Source organism: Thamnophis sirtalis, unplaced genomic scaffold, assembly GCF_051295495.1.
Source record: "Thamnophis sirtalis isolate CommonGarterSnake01/CBP01778 unplaced genomic scaffold, rThaSir2_p1.2 scaffold_3, whole genome shotgun sequence".
Taxonomy (NCBI): Eukaryota; Metazoa; Chordata; class Lepidosauria; order Squamata; family Natricidae; genus Thamnophis; species Thamnophis sirtalis.
The window spans coordinates 78,537,233-78,563,245 of NW_028261383.1; the positions used below are offsets into that span (position 1 = coordinate 78,537,233).

A 26,013-nucleotide genomic window follows, 5' to 3' on the forward strand; every position below is an offset into this window, starting at 1 on the left:
TTTTGACAAAGTGTCTAAATTAGTAGACCAGCAAAATGCTGTGGACATATAAGACTTCATTATTAGACTTGACTAAAAAACCCACAACCTAAACTAGTAAACTAGAAAAATTTTCTGGTAAACTAGAAAAATGTGGGATAGACAGCATCACCACCAGACAGATTTGTAACTGTCTGAAAACCAGCCAGTGGGGATACTGCTTACTTCTCTCCATATAGGGCCAGTAGTCTTCAATATCTTTACAAATGTCTTTGATGAGTGAATAGAAGAGAAACTCATCAAATTTGCAAATGAAAATAAACTGGCAGGAATACTCCCCCACCCCCGAAGACAAGTGTGGGATACAAAAAAGATCTTGACAGACTTGAACAGTGACCCTATTCAATAACATGAAATTTAATGTGGAGGAAAGCAAAGTTTTATACCTAGGCAGGAAAAACCAAAGGTACAAGTACAGATTAGGTGAAACCTGTCTCAGAAACAGTAATTGTGATAGGGACCTTGGAGTCTTAGTAGATAATCATTTAAACATGAGCCAACAGTGTGCAGCAGCAGCCAAAAGAGCTAATACAATACATGGTTGTATAAAGAGAGCCATAGAAACAAAATCATGTGAAGCATTAGTATCACTTTATAAAGCCTTAGTAAGACCACACCTGGAATACTGCATCCAGTTTTGGTTATCACATTACAAGAAAGAGGTTGACACTTTGGAAAAAGTGCAAAGAAGAGCAACTAAGATGATTAGGCCTGGAAGACAAAAACATAGTGTGCAGGGGCAGGTAGCCATGAAATCCATCCTACCCTGGGTCAATTTAATTAGTCATGTAGGGCAGAGATTGAGCAAGGAAATGGGGCCTTCTGCTTTTAGTTTTTACATCCTGAAAAGAAAGCGTCCTGAAAAGAATCTGGATTAAATCCCTCTTACTTACCTTGATTCATCCAATCTTGTCAGTCTATCTAAATTTAGTTGGAGAACCCAGAAAGGGATTGTCAACCCACAGAAGCTGTTTCAATGGGCAGCTGAACCCTTGTTCACCAGCTATAAGGCACACACACCAAGAGATGAAATCACATTCATTGGTGCAATGCCCAGGCAGACCTGCCTGCATCTAAGCTAACAGGTTTTTTTTTTTAAAAAAAAAAACCTTCAAACATTCATTAGAGGTAAAACCCCATTAAATGAACTTTGGAGAATAAATGCAAACGGGGTTTGAAGAAATAGATTTGTGCAATAGTTCATTCCAGTTTTTTTCATGTGTCCTCTGCCTATTCTTAGATCATCGTGTAAAGGACAGCTTTGGATTGTAGGATTATAAAGGATTTGATTCTTCTTACTCTTGATTCAGTTCTGCTTTAATCACTGGAAATTCAGGTGCAATGTGAATGATCAAGTTACCCCTAATGTATATGGCAAAACCTCTTTTTTTTCCTTCTCATATTGAACTGTCAAATGATGTGTGGTTAGTTCTTAAGGTAGAGTGATGTGTTAGAAGAAACCTCCATAAAAGCTGAATCTTCCTGCAAGAAGCATCCCATCACCCAAGAAGAGGACCAATATTTAATGGAATTTCAAAGATTCCTGGCTTCCCACAGGTCAGCAAAAAAAATATGAGACACGGTTCATATAGGACGGTACAAGAGGGTGAGAGCTAGATATAAGTTTCTCACACAAATAATTTTCCATTTTTGCATAAGGTCTCTAACTTTCATTCACCTGCCTTTAAAGCTATTTTGTGTTGCAACATGCTGCCTCCACCTTAAAAGCAAAAAAACCAGTTATATTGCTTGAAGTTAATTTGTAGTGTCAAATGTCAATTCCATTAGCCAACTGGAGGATAATTGTAATACAATAAAATATAGGTTTTTATCTTCAATTGCTACTTTTTGAATTAAAAAAACATATTTGAAAACATTCTATTTGTCATAGGATTCATAGAGGACATTCACCTCAAATCGTGTTTTGCTATTTTGCTATGGCCTGAAGTTCTCCTATTGACAATATGTTATGCACAGGATTAATGGACTGAGTACAATGACATTTGCATTTTAATGACATGTTTCTGGAGGCAAGAGCATTATTTTTAAATGACATAAAATTCACTGCAGGCACATATTATCAGCACTGGAGACATTTGCCTGAGTATCTAGCAATTAAAGACTGTTAGTGAACAGGCTATGAACAGGCTAGAGTCATTCAAATATTTTTGTACTAATAGAATAGTAATGGGGATATGAATTTTATCACCTCAGTGATGGCTGGCTAATGCTAGAAGATGCTACAGAGATCTGCTATAAGTAGTTGTCATTTTTTTTTGCCATTGAATCCAATGGTCAAAGCCCATTTAAATCAATGGGTAAAGATTTGACCAGAGACAATTATTGTGATTATTAAATCATAGGCAAAGCCAACTCTTGAGTCTAGGAAGTTTTGAGTCTAGGCACTGCAAAATGCAGTGATGCATTAGATGCAACGGTTCTGCTGCTTTTAAAATATTCATAGATATAAGATATTGAGAACTACTAAGCATCTCAAAGAGAATTTATTCCAAGAGGCAGGCCCAGGAAACTTCTTTAGAGATTCTCACTTTGGCAAAGTTGCTATTATTAAATAGTTTTAAAAGAGGAATATAATTTGAGACAGAATAAGATGTCTTTTATCACATCTTCTTCCATTGTAAACATTTGTCTGATGTTTATTTTAATATGATTTTACTATAACTTTTTAGGACAGTTTAGGGAATGTCTGTTAAATAAAAATAAATAAATATATAAATTATATTGAATATGGTGATGGCGAGAAAAGAGAAGTACTAGAGAAGCCAAATATTCCAAACACATGTCCTTTTCCTGTTGTAATCTATGTGAAGCATCTCATTTCATTTCTAACACTCTTATTTCTGAGCCCAAGTCCTGCCAGTCCAGTCCAGTTAAGAAAGAGAATCTTCTTCCTTTACACCTCCTTTGATTTCAACAGACTCCAGTCGTCAATGAACAGTAAAGGATCTCATTTGAGGATTTGATGACCAGATGACCAGATGAATCGACAGGTTTGGAGACAAAAATGCAAAAAGAGATGATTTTTCTTCCCTGGATGCTGGGCATCCCCAAATACCTGAAAAGTTGAACCTAGGGTCACATACAATCAGAATAGGGCTGGAAGGGACCTTAGAGGTCTTCTAGTCCAACCCCCTGCTCAAGCAGGAAACTCCATACAATTTCAGATGTGGCTTCTGAAAAGCCTCCATTGATGGGAGTACCCACAACTACTGAAGGCAAGCTGTCCCACTGGTTAATTGTTCTCCCTGTTAGAAAGTTCCTCCTTAATGCCAGGTTGCATTTCTCCTTGATTACCATAGTTTCCATCCCTTGTTTCTTGTCTTGCCTTCTGGTGCTTTGGAGAATAGGTTGACCCCCCTCATCTCTGTAGGAACCCCTCCAATATTGAAATACAGGTAGTCCTCTGTATTCAGGACACTGAAACCATCATAAGTATGAAGCAGTTGCCATGCGGCTGAATTTTGATCAGGTGATCGTGGGGATGCTGCAAATGGGGATGCTGCAAAGGTCGTAACTGTGAAAAACGGTCCTAAGTCCTTTTTTTTTCAGTGCCATTGTAACATTAAATAGTCACTAAATGAACTATTGTAAATCGAGGACTACCTGTGCTGCCTCTTGGAGTTCCACCAACACGGTTAGCTCAGATCCTCCAGTGATTTAGGACTTTCCCACAAGTGGTCTCAGTCCCCTGGATCCCCCTCATCCCCACATTCGTCAAAGGTCTCTTCACCTAGCTGAGCCGCGCTAGGGCGGGCAAGAAGCCCTCCTCTGCCGGCCAGCACGCTGGCCCCGCTTGACTGCTCAAGGCCTGGAGCCGGCCCCTTTGCCCCCGCCCCCGCCCTCCGCTCGCCTCCTGCCCGACCCGGGCGAGGGGGCGCGAGTGACGCTCTTCCAGCGGCCGCGGAGATTGGAGGTGACCGGAGGGGCGGGCCCAGCTGGCCTTAATCTTCCCCTCCATTGGGGAATATTGGCAGGGCGCTGTAATCCGCGAGCTCAGCAAGCGAACAAGCGAGCAGGGCAGCCGCCGAGTCGAGCCGAGCTTTCGCGAGGGACCCTCCAAGTTTTGCCCGAGCGCGCGTCGCCGAGAAAAAAACCCCAGGAACGTAAGTCAGCGCCCCGCGACTACCCCGCTGCCGTGGACGCTTCGCCTTCCCTTCCTCATTCAACGGGCGCCAATTTGCCGTGGGGGCGGCGGCAGGGATGCCTTTGTCCCGCGCTTGGCCGACACCTTTCGACTTTCCAGCGACTTTCGGGTCCCGCTGTGGTGCCGCTCTCTCTTCTCTCTCTCGCTCTCTCTCTCCTCCGCCCGAACCCCTCTTCCACCCCTGCCGCCTATTCCTAACAAGCGTCGCTTTAGTTTTTCCGACCGCGGCTCCGGGGTTGCGCGCACTTCAGGTGGAGAAGCGCTGGAGCCCGCGCAGCACCCCAAACGCCGCCGAGCGTCTCTCTTGACCGGAGATTTGGTCAGCAGCGACACGTGGCCTCTCGGTTCGGGGAAATGAGGGTTAATCCGTGGGGGGTCTCGTGCGTGGAATTCACTCCGTTGAGCAAATGTTGGACTCCCCGGGATGTTATGCCTCTGTCTCCGAACCAGCATCCTTCTCCTCCTCGCGCGCTCTCTCCCAAAACTTTTCCCCTAAGAAATGCGCCTTAACGTGTACCTTACTTTCCTATTCGGATTTTAGCCAGACAGTGGTGGTGATAACGGGATTAGTTTGTGCCTAACTCCTGTGCAACGCCGCCACGGTCATCTGAGCCATCAAAAGAGGGACGGAAATAGAACTGAGCTTATTGAATTTCTAGCCTTGCGATTTGATCGCTTGAGTCAATGAGGACTCCAGAAAGGACTCCAGGAGCCCAGTCCGCTTCCTCCTTTATGGGGAAGGTCACCTACACAAGCGAACATCTTTCTTGGTTCAAAAGTATGAATCGATGGTCATCTTGAGACATCCTTGCACTGACCCAGGCATACACTTGCCAGTGTGACCCTCTCCACCACCACCGGTGGCCACAGCATTTATTGAGTGTCCTCTGATGTGTAGGGTCCCTTGTTATTTCCTACCATAGCTCATCTCACCCTGATGGTGGGGAGGGAGAGTAATGTGTCCCCACCTTCTATGTTCTGTCTAAGAACTATAAAAAGAAATTTGCTTGCTCTACAGAGATGCAGAGCAGAAAAACTATCAGTGAATTTGGGAAAACTGTTGAAACAATCCCAATATTTATGAACAGGAATGACATAGGGTCTATTCTGGGCTTCAGATTACAAGGTGGTTGGAAGAGAGAAGGTTGTCTTTTTGTGGCCGTCTCTGTAGTTAACTGTTTTAGAAGACTACAAGGATTTGGTAGAATAAAGCCAGTTTGTCAGTTTCACCCAAACTTTCCCCTTATCTTTGAACACTAGTCATTTCTACATGACAGCTGCCTTCCTGACCCCTGAGCCTATAATCCCAAATGTATAGTGGATCAAAGCAAAACAATACACTGCCTAAAGCTCAGAACAGTCAATGCTTCCAGACAAGGCTTTAAGCACTATTTTACTCACAGAGTTGTATGGAGTGGGAACAAGCAAATTTTTTATTCTAAATGTTAGTGTTTTCTCCTAACACCACAAAAATCAGTTAAGAAGGGAAAGAAATAGAACACCTCAGTGTATTTTGTATTCCATAGCCTTTGGTCAGGAAGCACCCACAGATTAAATAATTAAAGGTAAAGGTTCCCCTCGCACATATGTGCTAGTCGTTCCCGACTCTAGAGGGCGGTGCTCATCTCCGTTTAAAAGCCGAAAGCCAGCGCTGTCTGAAGATGTCTCCGTGGCCATGTGGCTAGCATGACTAAATGCTGAAGGCACACGGAACACTGTTGCCTTCCCACCAAAGGTAGTCCCTATTTTTCTACTTGCATTTTTTACGTGCTTTTCAACTGCTAGGTTGGCAGAAGCTGGGACAAGTAAAGGGAGCTCACTCCATTATGCGGCGCTAGAGATTCGAACTACCAAAGTGCCAACCTTTCTGATCAACAAGCTCAGTGTCTTAGCCACTGAGCCACTGTGTCCCCTTAAATATTAAATAATTGCAGGAGAGCTAAAGTATTTATTTATTTGTCTTATGTAGAAACCTCTCATTTGTCTGATAGAGTTCAAAGTAGAAAGAAAATATTCTAGGATCAACCAGAATAATCCAACCCAGAGCTTCCAAATTCTCAGTAATAATGTAACTGTTGTACATCATGACAAAGAACCTGAGGTTGGGACGTGGGATTCCCAAGGTTTTCTTCCAGCTCCATTTCTTTGCCGTGCATTGAACTGATACACTGACAAAGAAATTATCAGTTAAAATCTCACTTCGGCACCATCCATAAGCAAAACCCTCATATATTCAATCAATATGGAATAAAGATGTCAGCCTACTGTATATGGTTCTTGTAAAGTTTGCTAAAGTGAAGTCTGAATACTTCACTTACTTGGTACGCACCGCGTAAAGTGATGTCTTGGGTGTGAATGTTTGGGTGGCATCTCCTGCTCCAACCTGTATGCAGATAAAATATCTATGTCAGATTAGTTCCTCTAAAAGTCCTCTAAAGTGGTGCAAAATGGGATGAATGATATACTAATCTCATGGCTAAGACATTCAGCCATATTTAAATATATAATGTACTGTTATGGTGAAACTTTGGAAAAAGTTGTCTGCTAAGAGGCTGGGATATCTGAGAAGATACAGGTGTATCTGGCATTTGCTGACTTTTATTAATGAAAAGCGTCCACGAAAGAGACCTAAAACAAGATGGATCGATGACATCAGCAAGTACTGCGGGGCCAATTGGCAAAAGAAAGCTCAGGACCGTATAGGTTGGAAACATGCAGAAGAGGCCTTCATCCTGCAGTGGATAGATAATGGCTGAAATGATGAAGATAATAGTTTAAAAACAACCCACATTTACCAATTTAACTTTTATTTGGGCAAGAAAGTGACGTCTAATTCCTGCTTCTGGCAACTCTTGCAGAACAGATCAAATATCAAGGGTTTGTAATGTAGAGTTGAGTTTGAACAAAGCCATAAAGTACGAAGAGTTGGATATTCTGCAACCCCACCTGGGTTGTCAAGTTTGGGAGACAAGAGATCCTCTTCTGTTGTAGACTACGGAAAGTCTCACATTTCACATCCTTATTGCTTGAGACATTGCTAATAGTCTAGCCGCACACTTTGCTATGCTCTGTTCCTGGGAAGGGAAAGACAGAGTTCTACCAGAGGACAGATTGGGTAGGAAGACAGTGGTAAGCACATGCCCTGGGTGAATATAGAGAGAGCTTGCCTTAGTGGTGCTGTTTTTGTATCATGGAGGAAACACATAGTTAGCAGAAATGGCTAAATTGACTGTTTTTGATCAAAGAAAAAAAATACAAATGCTTTCATTTCTACTTGGAAACCACTTCTGGACTATGTGCTTGAGGTGGAAAAAAACCAAAACTTTGATTTTGGGTTTTACCGATTTGATAGATTTGTTGTTATAGAAATGGCTAGTTTCTATTATTATGAAAAAGTAAAAAGTTGAGGGTAGATCTTAATGCCTTATTATATTGCACCTTTTCCCCTTGCTTTCCCCCACTATCCACTTCCCTTTTTCTTGTCCTAATTTACCTAATATTCCCTTTCTTTGAATTATTTTTGTATGTCATATTATAAATTAATAAAACTGTGAAAACATGAAGGAAACACATAGCCTTCTCTGGTGGGCTTTCCCCCCCTACACTGTCAGATGACTTTTTCCCATTTACTTACCAGTGTAAATGTACCTCTTGGGTTACACAGGGCATAGAATAAACAGAAGAAAAAGCTTGCAAAATGAAATCTATGATAGCTATGCAGGTAGTCCTCCATTTACAACCACAAATACACTAGAATTTTTGTTGCTAAGCAAGGCAATTGTTCAATGTGATTGATAAAATGTGATTTTATGACCATTTTAGCCATGTTTGTTAAGTGAACCACTATACTTGTTAAGTGAATCATGCAGCTGTTCAGTGAATCCAGGTTCTCCCATTGACTTTACTTGATAGTACTAGCTGGTTGGGAAGGTTGCAGATGGTGATCACATGACCCAGGACACTGCAACCATCGTAAATACATACCGTTTGCTAAGCACAAGCACCTGAATTTCAATCAGACAACCATGGGGATGCTGTTGTGATGGTCATAAGCGCAAGAACCAGTCATAATAAGTCACACAGTGCTGTTGTAACTTCAAATGGTTGGTACCTGTATTTTCAAAAGACATATACACAATAAGGAATCATGTTGTCTTGCCTCCTAATCTTGAAAAGTAAGAAGTCAGTTTTATAAATCTCTTTTTTTGCACATCTGTTTGCATATAGCTACTGTTAGTGCTGCACTAACAGGAATACAGGAGATTACGCTATATTAGCAAATTTGAGCCTAAGGTAAAAATTGTTGATTCTAGAAGAATAAGTTTGTAATCTCTTTCAATTAGCAACTGATTTATCCCAAGAAAGTAAGCTTCCTGGTGACTTCCTGACTGTATTGTAGGTTCTTAATTTAACAGAAGTACTACTTTGGCTTTTTTATGGGAAGACAAGTTGCTTGTCCCCACCCCACCTCCCCAAAAGGCCAATATTACACTTAGATATTTTACTGCCTGGTAACAAAGCAAAAGACATTTGTTTTCTTCTGGGAACAATCAAAGATTATTCTTGGAGGATAGGATGCTTGTCAGTAATTTCAAATGACTCTTCCTGTGGCTCTTGTCATCTGATTCATTCATTCATTCATTCATTCATTCATTCATTCATTCATTCATTCATTCATTCATTCATTCTCTTGTCGTCACAGCCAAAATGTTATTCCACATGTTTATTTCTCAGCCAGATGCAGGCAGATGGTGTGGTAGAACAAGCCAGGGATTGGTGTGGCAGAAGGAGACCCTAGCTTTCTCACAATTTAAATGATGGTTTTCTTCTCTAATTACAAGAAAACATTTGACATGGACTCTTTCTCATATTTAGGGTGTCATACAATATCAACACTGTTTCTCACGTGAATCGATTGTGCAGTTTCCCTCAAATTTTAGTGTTTTGAAGATAATATGCCAGGGCAACAATCCCAGACTGTTTCCACCACACAAAACCAGGGGTCAGTTTTAAGAGTGCTGGCACTCTGTCTACTATTCTTATATATTTTCTTTTTAAGATGCCATGCTAAGAAAATATAAATAGATTGCTTCTGCACCAATAATGACTCGCGGTAGGAACTAAACTCAATAATGAAACTGGAAAACCAGTTTAGAAGAAAAACCAATCCTGGTAGGTTGTAAATGTTTGTCAGGGAGCTGGCATGATGGAAAGGGAAGCTAGCAGTAGCATCCCAACAAATGCAGCTAGAGGCACATAAATTCTGAAGGAAACAAACCCATTCCAGTCTGGGCTTTTCCTTTGGTACATGCTTAAGAAAATAAAGTATTAATTCAGAGTTCTGGCCTGTTTATCCAGGGCATTGTTTTTAAAGCTGTGTTATACCTGGCAAGACAATGAAGCTAGGGATGCTGTGCATTTGTGTAGGAGTGGCTCCATTTGCTATACAGTACACCGATGTGCTCCCTACTGCCACCTGTTGATTTTTACGCAGCTATTTCCCAGTAACTCCTTGGTTTTCACTTCCTGTCTCTATCCAATCGTTGCCGGCAATATCACTAAACTACATTGATTAAAGATTAAGATCAATAATTGAAACTCTTTTAAAAACTTTTTAAAGCACCTATTTAAATAATAATTTCAGTCCGTTTACTTTTTTCAGGCTATCAGTAAACCCTTTTGTCCAAATTCTCTTTTTTTCATCCAAGTTCTGTTCCCATAATAAAATTCAGAAGTTGAAAGAGAAGCTGGCACACAGTGAAGTGACCAAGATTGGGGCAAAAGATTATTTCCTCATTTGAGGAAATGTTGATTGATTAAGAGAAACTCCAGGAAATTATGTTCGACCCATTCAATCCCATATTTATTTCCCAAATTAAATGCATGTGGTTAGATACCAATCACCACAAAAAGACCTGGGATGAGAGAAAGTTATCCTGTTTGGTTTCATGAGGCTGAAGACAGCTAACTTCTGTGATGATAAAGTACCATTTGTCATCTTCCTTAAAGGAAGATAATTTCTCGGGCATTTTTTATCCTGTGCAAGGCCATGCAGGCTGAGCATTATGGTAATTGTAGTTGAACACAACTGAATGGCACCAGACTGGAGAAGGCTGTGGCTGACAATCAAATTTCTGCCATGTGGTTGGGCATTTATATAGCTGTTTTCTGTGGATTAGCCCTATTTTGCTCCTTTTTTTGCTAGCTCTTGACTAACAGTATTCTGAGAGCGCCCTATAGAGTTTCTGTTTTTCATACCATGGAAACTCTTACTTTTAGAGAAAGGTTAGAAGAGATACTTTTCTCTCTTTCCAGTGCTTTCAGACAAAAAGTTACTGCACATCTATTATTCTGTGATATTCTCATTATTTGGGGATAGTGGCGGGGTAAGAAATAAGATTGAAGAGGTGATAAAAATGCTCCAACACACGATTATGATATTCATGTTCTCCGGGGGAAAAATCTTGAAATGAGGCAAGGCAACCATTGAACACATGTTTCATCTACAAACATCTTTTTGGTTGTTAAAAGATTTTGGCATTGACTAGATGGGTGAACATCCTGCTAGGTATTTATAACAAGGCTTACAGTATGTTCACTACTGGCATCATTTTAGTACCCTTTTTTCCCTAATCCAACTCTAGAACTAGATTTATTTAGTGCAACCTTTGATGCTAGCATAGCTTTGATTGTAAATGCTAGAAGAGTTTGGATACCTCCATGCATTTTTCATCATTATTTTACAGTTTCTCATGATATGGAGTACAATAACTATACCCTTCTCTACATAAAACCTTGATTTCTAGGCACTGCATAGAAGAACTCATGTTCCTTCCCAAAGGGCAGTTGGGGACGTGAGGACTGATGTCACCTTTCCAGTCTCCATGGCTTTCTTGGCACCCGGAAGCAGCGCCAGGGGGGGGAAGTAGAACAATGACCCAGAGCAAAACAGAAGGTCTTCATCTGACCTATTATTTTGGTGCAGTGGCATCTGAAGTCAATAGCATCAGAAGAGCTGGGAATCAGCAAGACAGGCCAAGACCTAATTGACGATCTGAAGGGAGTATTGTTTTCACTGTCAGCTGATCACCAAGAATGTGAGTGGTAGGGAGAGAGAGAGAGAGAGAAAGCAGCATGCCTCTCCAATATCAGTTGCTGGGAAGCAGGATCAGACTGGCAGTTTTTGCCTGGTGTCCTACTACCCAGAGATATCTGGTGGACTTCCTTGGAGTCAGGATGCTGGCCTAGAGAGGTTATGGGCCTAATTGGACACAACTCTTCTGCTCTTATGTATGCAGTCCAGTGCATAGACTACCTTTGCCTTTTTACAAACTAATGATTGTGCAATCACTGCAGTATGCCTTCACTTCAGCACATATTGGAAGTTCATGGCAAAAGGTGTGAGCAGAGGCACACTGCCTCTTTAATTTTAGCAATGTTAATTACATTTCAGGCCTTTCTTTTCCAATCTTCTACTTCAGGGAAATGTAGGCAATTGGCAGTCTTCTGATATTCTGCATTATATTGTTCATTCAGAGTCAGCATACCATAATCCTAACCAATAAAACCCCGACAACAGCAGCCTCACATATACTGCATGTGCACCTAGTGTTTGATCTGCATTCTCTCAGGTTGGTTCCTCTTTTACAACCTCCCTCTATCAATATCTAAGTGAAGTATTTGAATTTCTGAACAAACATTTTGAAAGTTGGGGAAGGGGCAGGATGGGGGGCAGAGATCACTAGGTGAAGAATGGGTTAAGCACTCTCTCCTTCTGTTACTGTTTGCTGTTATCTGCTCTTGAATCATATCCAGATACTTATGCATGAATTGTGTTATTCATCCTGGAAAATGGAGATCTGAGAAGATGCATGTTTTCTTTCTTCATACTTCTCAGTGGCTGCAAGCTGAGACTAATCATTATGGCCACAGCAGGCTAAGTGACCTCTGCTTTGAGATCAGGTGGATGCCCTTAAGTTTGTCAATTATGGACTGAATAAATCAAGAAAGCAAGAAACATTGCCTTAATAATATATCCATTTCAGAGTAGGTTCATGCACTGGGGTCTCTTTTCTGACTCTCACCTGATTTTTCATGAAAAGTTTTTAAAAGTGCCATGTTTCCTTCCCCCCCCCCACTGTGTTTTGTTTCTTGTGCCATCCAGTAATGTTTGATGAGCAGTTAAGAAGCAAAACCCCTGTTCCCAAGATCATGTTAACTTGCAACTCAGTAAAGAACAGTTTACATCAAACTGTACAAAAATTAAAATAATTTAATAATTTAAAATAATGTATTTAATTAGGATGTGAAAAACTTCCTTGCTCAATGGCTGCATTAAGAACTTCTCATTTTCACGTTTTTTATAACAAAGGCATGTTTTTGTATGGATGACTAAGTCATGAGAGAATGTGTTCATTTTTTTTTACAACCAGTTCAAAACCGTGTCTCCAAGAATTGGTTCGGAGATGAGCAAATTGTGGCACTCCAGGTGTGGCTGGGCTCTCATTTCCAGCAGACTTAGCCAGCATGTGGCATGATCAAAGAAAGACCAATACTACCTTGTAGAGCAGAAGTGTGAATCTTTGTCTTTATTGCCCAATACCTGTAATGGCATGGATTGATATAGAACAATATTCAAAAGATGGCTTAAATTTTGGGACACAGAAGGTTCCACTTACATATATGTTGCTCATCTTCTATATTGAGAATAGGAGTGTTAGCTCATATAAGAATGAGAGACAATTGGGAATGCAATGGAACAGGTACTACTGAGGCATAGAGATAAAATGTTTAAGATAAACATTAACATTTGGAGGATTTTTATTCCCTATATTTTAACCTCCTTTTATTGGAAGAGAGAGTATCGCTCCCAGAATATCAGTCAGTGATGTGATTCAGCCACCTGGCTCTTTTGTCTACTGCACACAGTTCCGGCTTAACACTCTGCAGTGATAGAATTATTAGAGGGTACAGCAAACAGAAAGTAAGAGAGGAAAGCAAGGGAATATTGCAGTGGAGAGACTTTTCGCTATGGCAAATCAGTTGGGAAGATTCAAGGAATCAGGCTATATGGCCACACACTACATTGTATATAGTCAAAATTACCTCCTGATGGATTATGGCATATGACTAGAGACAAGATTCCACATATGGTTTTTAGTGTTCCAAAGCCCCATTAGTTTTATGGGGGCTAAAACATACAGTAAGAGTCTTCCATTCATGAAACGTCTGTACTACCTTATGGGTTTTTTTTGCCCCTTTCCTAGAAAACCCATTAAGAGGGGAGAGACAAGGTAACTGCCCAATATCTTTTGACCGCAAGTGCTAAAAGTTATCTGAAAGCACACAAAGATGACTGAAGGGTAGCAGAAGATGTAGGAATGAAGTTGGGTTTCCTGGGTTGATTGGAGGAAAGCCTTCAGTTAGCTGCTCATTTGGGCAAATTCTCTCTGTCTTTTTAAGTGAGCTGCATTTTCGAGCACAGGAGGAGAGGATGGCAAGGCAGTGTCTTCCCTTCCCACAGAGAAAATGTTTTATGTTATCCTAGCAATATTTTCTAATGGAGTTTAAATTCCATTGAAGTATCTGAGTAAATATGACCCTTTGGGAGAGGATAAGAAATCTCCACAATGGATTATCTAAATACTGTAGCTTTCCATTGTTTTATGTTGTGATGCCAGCTACCTGGAGTTGGGAATGACATAAGAAAAGAAGAAGAAGAAAGATGCCCACTGGATGAAAATGGTTTCTGAAGCACCAAGGGAACAACGGGGGAACAGATTAGAAAAAGGGTCTGGCCTAAGGAGAACGCTGGGTCAGAGCATTGGGAGGGATGAATTTAAACTGAGACTCCAGTGTGAGCTTGATATATCTCTTGACTTCATCTCCTCATCAGCACAAAGGGAATACTGCTAGTCTCTGCCTTTCAGCACTGTTTATTTTGTGCACTGCAACAAAATCTTGCAACTTCAGCATTATGGGCACTTTGCCCTACTTGTATTCGTTTCTTTACATTACTGGAGTAGCATGGCTGAGCCAATAAGGTAAAATGCTGGAGGTTTCAAAGTTGCTACTCCAGAGACCCACTTTGTTCACTCAGCCTGGTCCTCTTGTTGGAGCTGTATGGTGGTTATTCTGCCACCTCCTATCCCCAGGGGATAGTTTTAGAGCCGAGGTGGCGCAGTGGTTAAATGCAGCACTGCAGGCTACTTCAGCTGACTGCAGTTCTGCAGTTCGGCTGTTCAAATCTCACTGGCTCAGGGTTGAGTCAGCCTTCCATCCTTCCGAGGTGAGTAAAATGAGGACCCGGATTGTTGTTGGGGGCAATATGCTGACTCTAAACTGCTTAGAGAGGGCTGAAAGCCCTATGAAGTGGTATATAAGTCTAACTGCTATTGCTATTTTATCAGGCAACCTCTTCTCAACTGCACTCTATGAAAGATAGAAGGCTCCCATGACTCATGCTGCCCTCCTGGCAAATGAAGGGTAGACATGGAGGGAAAAATAATATTTTTTTTAATCTGTGCAACCTTAGCCTTCTAGCATAAAGAAGTGTGACTAACAAGTTCAGCCCTTCCTCCCCACTGTGGAGATAACTCAGTCTTGCAAGATATAAATAAAACGTACTGTTATTTTCAAAGCAGCACTGTAACTTGAAAGATGGGGTTTTTGAATCCCCAATTTCCCCCCCCAAAATAATAATCATGCAGTGCTCTCAGCAAACCACAGGATGGTGTTGGACTGGTGTAATAATTAGTATCTCAGACCAGAGGCATCCCAAGAAATTAACAAAGAGAAAGTAAATCTTGAACTCAGTCTGAAATTACTTTGTTGAGAGAAATAAGAGCAACAGAGAATAAGGTTTCTAACACGTAACAACAAATGAAAACTTAATGCAACATCTACCAAGAGCAGTTATCTATTCCTTAGATGTAACCTGAATTCTGAATTATACCACTTTTGGGGGAAATTTCAGCCATTCATCTTTGCTGTTGGAAAGATACCAAACTGCATTTTTTTTCCAATCCAGGCACAGGAATTTATTTTTCCCTGGCCTAGAGAGCTCTGAGTATTGCCCTTAAGAAGAACCACAACTTTTTTCAGAAGAGAAGAGGTTCAAAGAATCTCCTCAGCGGAAGTGCCGAAACCCATGCCCACAAGAAGATGTGTATTCAAACTCAACCGTGGGCTGGCATTTAGACTGGCAAGGAGGCTGCAGTATTTTGGGCGCTGGTTGGCTCTTCACAATAATTATCCAGATATTCAATTTCCAATAATCAGAAGGAGATTTAAAAAAAATCAGAAGAAGGCATTGAAGCCCACAGTCTAATACTAACAGCAATCCCTAATGTTAACTGCTATCGGACCTTGAACTTTTGAGGTAACAAGTAGAGGAATGGAAGAAAAAGTCTGCGGAGATTAGAAAAGTAAGTTTTAAAGAGTACATAGCCAAGGTTTTCCACAAGAATAACCCAAATGTAGGGATAATTCTCATCAAGGCATTATTAAAGAATTTTTAAAGATGGCACCTACTCTCAAGCTCCTAAGAAACCTTTCTGGAAGAAACGAGAAAGTAAATCTTTCTGAAAGAGAGAGTTGTTAGTTGTCAAGAAATGTGTTAGCGGTTTACATTTCCTGATGCCTCAGCAGAAGAGGTGGCTCTGGCTCTCCCCCTTTCTCCAGGCCTCTTGCCATTCACTGATTCTCTGTCTTTGCAAGTGGATGGATCATTTTGAGCATGTCTTTAGCCTAGCCTTAAACTGGGCAACTCTAAGACTTCAACTCCCATAATGCTGGCTGGGGAGCTCTAGGAATAAAGCCTATTCATCTTAAAGTCACTCAGTTTGAAAAATGTATAAATTTTGTAAATAAACAATTAATAATAAATAATAAATACATCATATTTATCATTCATTATATTGAAAAATGTATAAGTTTTGTAAATAAACAATTAATAATAAATACATCATATTTATCATTCATTATCCTGTTCTGACATTGGATAGCTGTCAGAAGCTGAAGTTCAAAGGAGAGTTTGAATCGAATATCTAGTAGGCAGCTACAGTATAATGGAATATTTTTCTTCCTGCATATATTATGGCTCCCCAAATATTCTTGATGCGGCCTAAAGTAGAGCTGAAAGTCTTCCTTACAATAAGTTTGCCCAAGCTGTACATTATAGTACAGAATCTCCAGATGTCTGGCTCCCCAAAGGGCAGGGTCAAACAGGTAGAGCTATAAAACTGATATCTTCCTTAGGCTTTTCAAGGAAGTTAAAAGATCCTCTCCTCCCACCCAGTTTCCTTTCCTTTCCATTTTTCCATACTATATTCCTTTTATCTGGTTCTTCCGATGTTATGTGGCTTCTTGTCTTGTCCTCACACATTTCTTCATGACTCCTTATCGCCTTCTCTGGATGATGATCTCCTCCTCCTCCTCCTCCTCCTCCTCCTCCTCCTCCTCCTCCCTTCTTCCTTCTTCCTCCTTCTCCTTCTTCTTCCTCCTCTTCCTCCTCCTCCTCTTCCCCCTCCTCCTCTTCCCAAGAAAAGCAAAAAAAGGCAATCCTTTTCTGAAAGCTGTCAGTCTCCTAAAAACCCCTTATGCCTTCTCCAGCAACTTCAGCTGGAGACACGAGGATCTGGATGTCTTTTGGAAAGCTCCAGGCTAAGGGTGGCCATTCTCCAGGTGTATGGACTTCAAGAATTCCCCAACCAGCATAACAATTTCTGAGAATCTATGGAATTGGCTGAATTGGAGAAGTCTCCCCAAGAACATCCAGGCCTTTATGGGCAGGCTTTGCAATAAATAGAGATTCTGGGCTATTACTGTTTATTACCTTCAGACCCTGCAGAATGTCGAACACATTTTAAATCATTGTATTAGTGTCGAGTCTACCTTTATGATAATGGAGGACTACTGCTAGGAAATATATGACTCTAGGCTGACTCTATCAGCAATTCAAATCCCCTTCACTTTTTTGTCTTGAAATTTGCCACCTTCAACCATAGGGATGAGCTGAAAGGTCCAAAGATTGCAATGGGCTGTCTCCCAAGCCACATGCGAGAGCAACTGATTATACCTTAAGCAGAACCCCTGGGGCTTTGTTTCTTTGCAGACTTGTTTTTGCTAGACCATAATGCAGGGCAGTTTGGATGTGGTCCGCATGAAGTTTGTTATTTCCTTTTGTAGCTTTGAGTTCCCATTTCTATGCCAGGCCTCTGGAGAGTGAAGGGGAATAATCCACAGGGCTTCTATCTGGAACTCTTTGTGATTTCAGCTGCCGGGGGAACCCCTGGAATGAGGATTGCATGATGAAAACCTGGCTGTGTAGCAGGAAACAAATTAATTTTGATCACTGAATTAATTCATCTTGAAATAACCATCCAGCTCATTAATAGAATATCTTGAAAGGTCAGGCAATATTTATTTCTCCTTGAAAATATTTGAACAATTCTTCCCTTCTAGTTGCTTTGTAAAATTTTAATTTTTGATCTGATGCTACACCTTGTTTAGCTAAGCCTTTTCAGTTTGAATTAGTGGGCAGTTGATGTTAACTATTATATTTTAACAATTTGTGTTGGTAATTGTGTGATTGTCAAAAGCAAAAGGATTTTGTTTGTTTCAAATCAAATCATTTGGTAAATAAAAATTGACTGGACAGTTCTCTGGAGAATTCTGATCAGAAAATATGAGGGAGGGGCTGCATTTTTCCCATTCATTTCAGTTGAAAAAGGTACAGAACAACTTCATTGTGTTTTAGGTGTTCCCAGGCTGAGTGATTCAAAAGTATTTGTCCTCAAGCAGACAAAAAACAAGCAATCCAGCAACTACACCACTAGAGTGTATAAATGCAATCACATCCTGACCATACCTGACTGAAGGGTAGCATTCCAAGAAGATGTTTTACAGATATAATGGATTCGTTCCATAATGTCTGCAAGTTTGATTCTTTCTGGGGGGAAATGACATCATCTACCCAGTCAGCTTTTGTAGTGGTATTACATGACATATGAAACTACCTGGGTTGATGGTAATATACCCACTCAAATATCAGTCTTCCGGTTGGGAAATTTTAATTACAAGTTTAAGAACTTTTTAAAAAATAATCAGCAAAAGATTGATTAAAACTTTGATTTTAGAAAATTACACACAAACTAAGGTTGCAGATAACTTTGAAATAAGATTTTGGAAGTAATTATAAAGGATCCTTCCTGTGGAAAAATATTGTTTTGATTTTTCTTTTAGAAAAAATAATAGTAAAATAAGACTTTAAAATTGTACAGTAGAGGGAACTAGATGGAACTAAAAATTATAATTAAAGGAAAAGAACATTCAAATTTGACTTACAGGTACAAAATGAAGCAAATATTTAAATATTAGACATTGTGAAGAATATTTTTGAACAACAAACCTAGAAGTTAAATTTAATAATGTCTATACCTCTATACATAGACTGCATTTAAAAGATGTTATGAAAGAAGAACAAGTTTTGACAAGATTATGAGTGATTTGAAAGTGAATTTTAAAATAATGTTTGCAAGTATGATATGAGAAAAGAAGTTATACTGGCCATAGGAAAAACTTGGCATATGTCTTCATAATTTGAAGGGATATACAAATAACAAATTAAAATAGTGACCTGGATAATTTTCCTATACTGAATTTCAAAAAGGGCTTGTTAAATTTGGGAGATGTTTCTGAGAAGGGACAAGAAAAAAGAGGAAAAAAAGTTCTGTGACATAATTCAAAGGACCTAAAGATCAAGATTGTTAGAAATAAAAGTAAGGAATATAAAGTTGGTTTCTTTGATCAAAATAGAGTTGTTGTTATCCCTGGTGGATGGACTTTTGCTGACATCAGAACTGAAGTGAGCATGCTTTATGCATTTGTTTATAGATAAGAGATGGGAAGAAGAGATCATTTGTATTTTAAGAGAAGGTGATAAGTTACTAAAACTGTTTATACCTGTGATGAAGGAACAAATTATTTCTTTATATATTTGTTTTTTTATATTCTTATTTTTTCTTTTCTATTTCTTTCTCTTTGTTCTTTTTAAACCTTTTTTATTCCTTTAGTTTTTTTAAAATTTGCATTAGTTTTTACCATTCTAATTGTAATCTTTAATACAATTTAAATTTAAAGGGGGTGGGGAAATGGCACTGGAGTTGTATAAATGCATATCTGTGATTCATCATAGAAAAAGTACCAAAAATTGCCACCAAATTTGGATTAGTTCATTGCAAAGTCTGGGTTCTTCTACCTGCTGCAACCTACCAAATAGACTGAATTTTGAGGAACGTTCTCTATTTCTTACTTCACCTCTGTTTTACATACATTCATTATCTCTTTCCTTTCTGTTTTGCTTGTGATTTCTCCCAGTGTTTATGCCATTTGTGGCAAGCTTGCACTTCATCATAAGGACATTCCCATATTAATTTTAGTATGATGTTACAGCACCTGTAGGAAACTTTGTCAAAAAGGAAGGTTTAGATCAGTGATGGCTAACTTTTTTGTTGTTGGGTGCCAAAAATGCGGCTGCATGCATAATGCAAAGTGCGCCCCCATATGCGCATGCATGCCCAACCCCCACACTCCCCCCTATGTGTGCCGCACTGCTTGCCTCCAAACTGAGCTTGCTATTTCATCCGGGGGGTGGGGGAGAGCATTTTTGCCCTGCCTAGGCTCCAGGAAAGCCGTCTAAGCCTGGAGAAAGCGAAAAACAGGCCCAACGGACCTACCAGAAGTTCTGTAGAGCTGGAGCTGATGGCTTGCATGCCAGCAGATATGGTTCTGCATGCCACCTATGGCATTCGTTCCATAGGTTCACCATCTTGGGTTTAGTTCATTCCAACAAGTTAGTAATTAGTAGCTTTTTTGAATAGAATTTCATAGAAGTGATAGGTCCAGATGCATCTCAATGTGTTATCTTCCCTGAAGAATGGCAATTTTGGGCCTCACTTTTTTTTCAAGTGGTTGTATACTCAGAATGACAATGCTGTGGCAAAGTCATGTACTACCCTGTCTTCAAATAGCATAAAAAGTAGAGGGCTGCAGCTGGTATTTTAGAATAAATGAGGCAGTTAAATATCTCTGCTCTACTTTAATTGCAGGGGTGGCTGGCCTCTGTTATTACTCAAAGATCACAGATGGAGAAATAAGAATTACAGAGGTTTGTGTAGAACTGTTGATATTTACATCTGGGTGAAACTGAAGCAAAGACTTTGACGCTAATAAGAGTTTTACATTTGTTGGTCAGATTTTTTTTTTAGTAAGTACTAAGTATAAATATGAGTTGGGGAGGATTCTAGAATGTCTAAGTGTTTGATGCACTGTTGGAGAATAAAGTGCAGCTTTGTAGCAGTTTTCCTGAATGCCACGTGCACAAAAAACCCACACCAAATCCCAATGCTTTCCCAAAAGCAATCTGCAAGGGCAAAATGCAGAAGGAGATTAAATGGCCCTGGCCATTTATGCTAGTGTGGTGACCTTAAAGAGGAAAGTCTGGAGTTTTGCTCTAAAAGCTCTGTTCCAGGACACAAATGTTTTTGAACTGTTTGTTAGGATTCAACTTTTTTTTCTAATTTCACACCTTTGGTTTAAAGCCAGATATAGACAATTAGAGGTTGGACCATATTAATTATTATTTAGTATATGGTGATGTTACATTAGCCAGGAGACTACAACGTAATGCAGCAAAGTTGTTTGGCTGCCACCAATTGACCAAACCGATGAATGAATGTCTGTTTTCTGTGGCGTAAAATCAACTTTTCCCCAAAATGTCAATGAATCTCTACTAGACCAACCTATGTGTCTTTTCCTTTGTCTCCATTAAATAGCATCATATGTCCATTCTATGTGTGATGGAGAGAGAGACGCTAGCTTGGCCTCTTATTTTCACCGTTTCTGGAACGCTAGCAGGGCTAATCTATTGCAACAAAACAGAAGATGTATTTTAGAAAGAAGGCATTTTAAAAGCTAATGGATTTATTATGGCATATGATTTCATGGGTCTCAATGGCACAAAAGCTTCTGCCACGTTAAATTGATTAGTCTTTAAGATGCCAGAAGATTCTTTGTTTTTGCAGTTTCCCTTTTGCCTCAAATGGTTTCAGGGAATGTGCTTCTGTTCTTGTGTTCTCTCTCTCCCTTCCTCCCTCCCTCTCCCATCTCTCTCTCCCTCTCTCATCTTCGGTAGCAAGAAATCTGAAATAAAATGAAAACAAATTTTCCAACAAAACTGATTTAAAAAGCATAGGTCCTAACAGTGTTCACATTATTTTTAAAAAAAGGCAATAGTTGTGTTCACAAAATATATTTATGAATGATTTTCAGTTTATAGAATTAGCCAAATTTCTTGACTTTGCATAGCAGCCATAAACTAATCAACGGGACAAGGTTTTGACAGTACATCAGTCTAAAATGAGATTGACTGATTTCTGTTGGCAATAGGGTAGCAAAATTAAGAGAAATTAAGAATCATGGTTCACTGTCTTGTGTAAACACTGAATCTAAAAGTCAAGGCAAATAAGGAAAAATAACTTATGGGTCGAAAGATGTAGAGAATTGTAAATTAGCATTTATATCCAATTTGTTCTCCATTGATCTTAACACGTTGAGGTTCTTTCTTGAATAACATTGGTGAGCCTTAATTATCTGGCTGATGATTGACATTGAAATACCTTGTCCTTCAGTCCAACTCTCTTGGATTCCATTGAAACTGTTGCAGAATGTATTTATAGTTCACGCTAATGAGGATCATATAGTGAAATTTACACTATTGTATAAACATTATTATGAAACAGTTGGGTAACTAATTCATAAACAACTACTGGCATCAGCTTGTATCTCATGAGAAGAACAGCAGAGGGGAATAGAATGAAGGCCACAACCAATTAATGTTCACATTAATTGGGGAACTGGAATCTGTTCAATAAATGTGAGGGAAGGGGGAAGGAATGTTCCACTAGAAATAACAAATGTTCTTTTGCAATAAACAGTACAATGGCAACAATCAGCAAAGATCCTGGATGCTTGGATTAATAAGAATTTAAACAGCAGGCAACTGGGGATTACTGCCTTGCTATACATAGCAACAAACTCTGTTCCACATCTCATTGGAGGTAGAGGTGAGAGGGAGGGAATAGCCAGGACAGCTAGATGGGCCAAGCTGGTTCCTTTGGAGTAGTTGACACAAGTCCTGGGAGAAGATTAGATGATTGCATATTAGAAGTTTGACTTGGCATCAGGTTTTTGTTATTTTTAATGTTTTAATGAGTTTAACTTTATAATTTTAATATGGTTTTGTATGTTATTGTAACTTTTGATTGGCAGCTGCCCAGCTGCCCAGTGTTGGTTATAAGATGAATGGCTATATAAATGTTTTAAATTAAATAAGTTGAATTAGAATCTCCTGGAAGATCCAGGTCCATGTTCACCCTCGCCCATGGAAGTTCGCAATAACTTTGAGACAGTCACCATTTTCAGATCAAACTATCTATATGGCTGTGGTAGGAAACAAGAGTAGAAGTACTATATTTGCTCATCTTGAGGAGTGTCAAGATAAAAAAGAAACAAAAAATAGTGTCATTTGTGACTTCTCTTTTCTCAGTGTATTTTGAACTTCTCCCAATCTAAGTGATTCTGTGCCTGCTTTTCTGAATAAGGATAATATTCAGTGTTTCTAAATATTCTGCACAGAGAGTGGAAAGGTCACAGGTAATAATATTCTACAAAGTGCTTTGAGAGTAACCAGATGGTAACTATTGCTGCAGTTTAGAGATTTGGGAGTCATATATATATATGGCCTGGCTGATAAGGAGTCGAGCTCTGTAGCTCAATGGTTAACACATCTGCCTGAGAGGCAATAGAGCACAGGTTCGATTCCCAGCAAGGGTATGGCTAGCTGATGAGAGCTAAATAGCTTGAAATAGATCTATACTAGTCTCCCTTTATTTATTTATCAGCATAAATATAACATATATATATAGATAGGTGGATAGATGGATAGATGGATAGATGGATAGATGGATAGATAGATGGATAGATGGATAGATAGATGGATAGATAGATAGATAGATAGATAGATAGATAGATAGATAGATAGATAGATAGATAGATAGATAGATAGATAGATAGATAGATAGATAGATATAGATATAGATATAGATATCCTAATGGGTGAAATTCTTTTGACTAGGGCTATATAATGTTCTGATTCAGAAGAGATGCTTTAGAAAGCACAGGAGCACAAATCACACCTTCTGTGATTTAAAGCACCTGCACTTGTTTCCAGGACTGTGAGGCTGCAATGGAATTCTGTGAACAAACCTTGCAAATGTGGCTGTTTTAATTAGTCACATATAAAGGTGATCCATTTATAGTCCTGCACATTCCAACCACCCGCCCTTCCAAATTAGAATGAAAATGTTCCATAGCCCTGTTGCCTGAATTCTAGCACACTGGAAGAGATTGCTTTCTTTTTTGCCTTGTGGACTCTGAGAAAAGAGGACAAGTTAACTTCTTTTTAACAAATATATTTTCTCATAATTTAACTGAAAAAATATTTACCAGATCTCCATCAAAAATATCTTGTTTTTAGTTCGCATTTATATGTGCCAGAATTATGAAACTTTTTTCCACGTGAAGGACTGCAGTTGACCTTTGAAAGACATGTCACAGGAAATATGTAGATCAGGAAAAAAAACCTCACTAAATTCTATAAAACTATATTTCATACATGATTCCTTAGACTCGACTCACATATTCAGTTATATCTCCTGCTGTCAGATGAAAAATGACAATTTATAAATTTCTGGAGGATTTGGGGGCATGCCACACCTGGAGTTTCTGCAGATACGGGTTTCAGATGGGGAAATCAATTGGTTCAGCTAATAGAAAAGAGGTCTGCAATTTAAAGGAAAAATAAGGGATGATTTGGAGTAAATGACTCTTTTAAAATGTATAAAAAACAAAGTAGAATGATTAAAAACTCTGAAATAGAGGGAAATATAAAGAAATAGATATCTGAGGAAGAATGGATGGAATATTAAAAAATTAAGGAAAAGATTCATACCACATAGGTTCTCCTGCATAGTCTTCTTTCGCTTTCTTAAAAAACCAGATGGTACAGAAAGGGATATTGTATGTACAAAGGAAAATAGAGCTTTTCTTTAATTACTAGGGAGCTGTTCTACATTTAGAAAAGAACAAAGGATGACTGATAAAGAATCTCTGTATTTAACACCAACACATTGGCTTTCAATCAGCAATGGGGGAGGGGGGGACCATTGCAAGAATTTAAACTACTAAGAAGCCCGTCTGTGAAAGCATATTTATATACCCATATCCCTTGAATTTTGAACAATGGTAATTTCTATTACAAGAAATCATGTGTTGTTGCATTATCTTCTCCAGAATGTACGTCTGAAGTGAGAATAAGGTTGTAAGAAGCGTGTGGGTAACGATTGATCAAAAGCTCCACTCTAGTGAAATTTGATATGGAACAAAAAGTCCACTCTAATCAGAGCAGAGTTGAAGCCATTTAACTTCAGGTGTTCTGACTTATCACTGTGTGGCAGGTCAGAGAATACATTCCACACCTTTTTTGGGGTAGGCCATACAGGAATGTACCTATCCCTTGTCCCACGCTTCCTCTCCTCCTCTCATCACAATCTTGCTTTGAAGATTGGGGGACAGGGGAGGGTTAGGTTTTCCACAGCCAGCATCATTGCATAAAACTGTAAGTGAATAATGGTAGTTAGCATGTTATTTGGCATTGTCTGAGCAGTTAGAGCAAATAACTTCCATAATGAATCAGCTGCAGAAAACGTATTAAATATTAAGCTTAGTCAGTGAAATTCATTGTGATTTATAGGCTACCTGACTCCCTGCCATCTCCCACAAAACCTCGTGGCTGGTAAAAAATGTCTAAACCTGTATTTTGATTTATTGTTTTTACTTTTTTATTTTAAAAATAGTATTTTAAAATGGGAATTTTCTATCTTAATTTAAAATGCATTAATATTCCTTGAGATATTATAAATGATCCTTGCAATTCCCGGTACCATTCTGTAGTGTACTGTATGACTAGTTGAAATTACTCATTCATCAGCATTATAAGTGAGAGACACTGAGCTGCTTCCTAATCAGCCAAAAGGAAGTTGCTTGTCGCTTGTTGAGAATAAGCAGCTTTCAAGATTTATTTTATCTTCTGTAATTGTCCATAATCAGTGTGTGTGTGTGTGTGTGTGTGTGTGTGTGTGTGTGTGTGTGTGTGTTGGTGTTGGCAAAGCATGCAAGACCTTTTTCCTTAGATAATAAATCTCTATAGAGCAATTTGTGACAAAAACATTCATATATGTGACTTCAAAATAGATCTGCCTGCTCATTTATGAAATTGATTCACAGGAGAGAAAAAAAGATGTTCAAGTGGAAAGAAAAACCAATTAGATCCACTGACTTAATTATGGTTGTCCATCAAGTGCAATGCAACAGTGGTAAAAGAAGTAGGGTGAGACCCACTGCTGAATTATTGGAACAGAGCCTGGATGCCATTTGACAATTTTAGAATATATGCTCATCCTGATGATTCAAAATTAAGCTGGAAAGAAGAATTTAAATGAATTTGAAGGGTTGAAAATGTGGAAACATAGGAAGCTTCCTTCTATGGTGTCAGAACATGGATCCATTCAGCGCACACTGATTGGCAATAGCTGGATTGGATTTTAGGCAGGATTCTTTTAGGCATAGCCGTAAATGTCAGGATTGCATTTGGGAGTTTTTCCTAGCAACATTGGCACTGACTTACGGTA

General features: G+C 39.3%; 1 protein-coding gene across 2 annotated transcripts in view; it reads left to right on the forward strand.

Annotated features, from left to right (window-relative positions):
* Positions 1 to 4,008: 4,008 nt before the first annotated feature.
* The window catches only part of SLC38A3 (solute carrier family 38 member 3), a 66,423-nt gene continuing 44,418 nt past the window's right edge, over positions 4,009 to 26,013 (forward strand). For both annotated transcript variants that reach the window (XM_087709263.1, XM_087709262.1), the window contains exon 1: positions 4,009 to 4,163. The gene's annotated coding sequence lies outside the window, so the exon portion shown is untranslated. The remainder of the gene's footprint in view (positions 4,164 to 26,013) is intronic.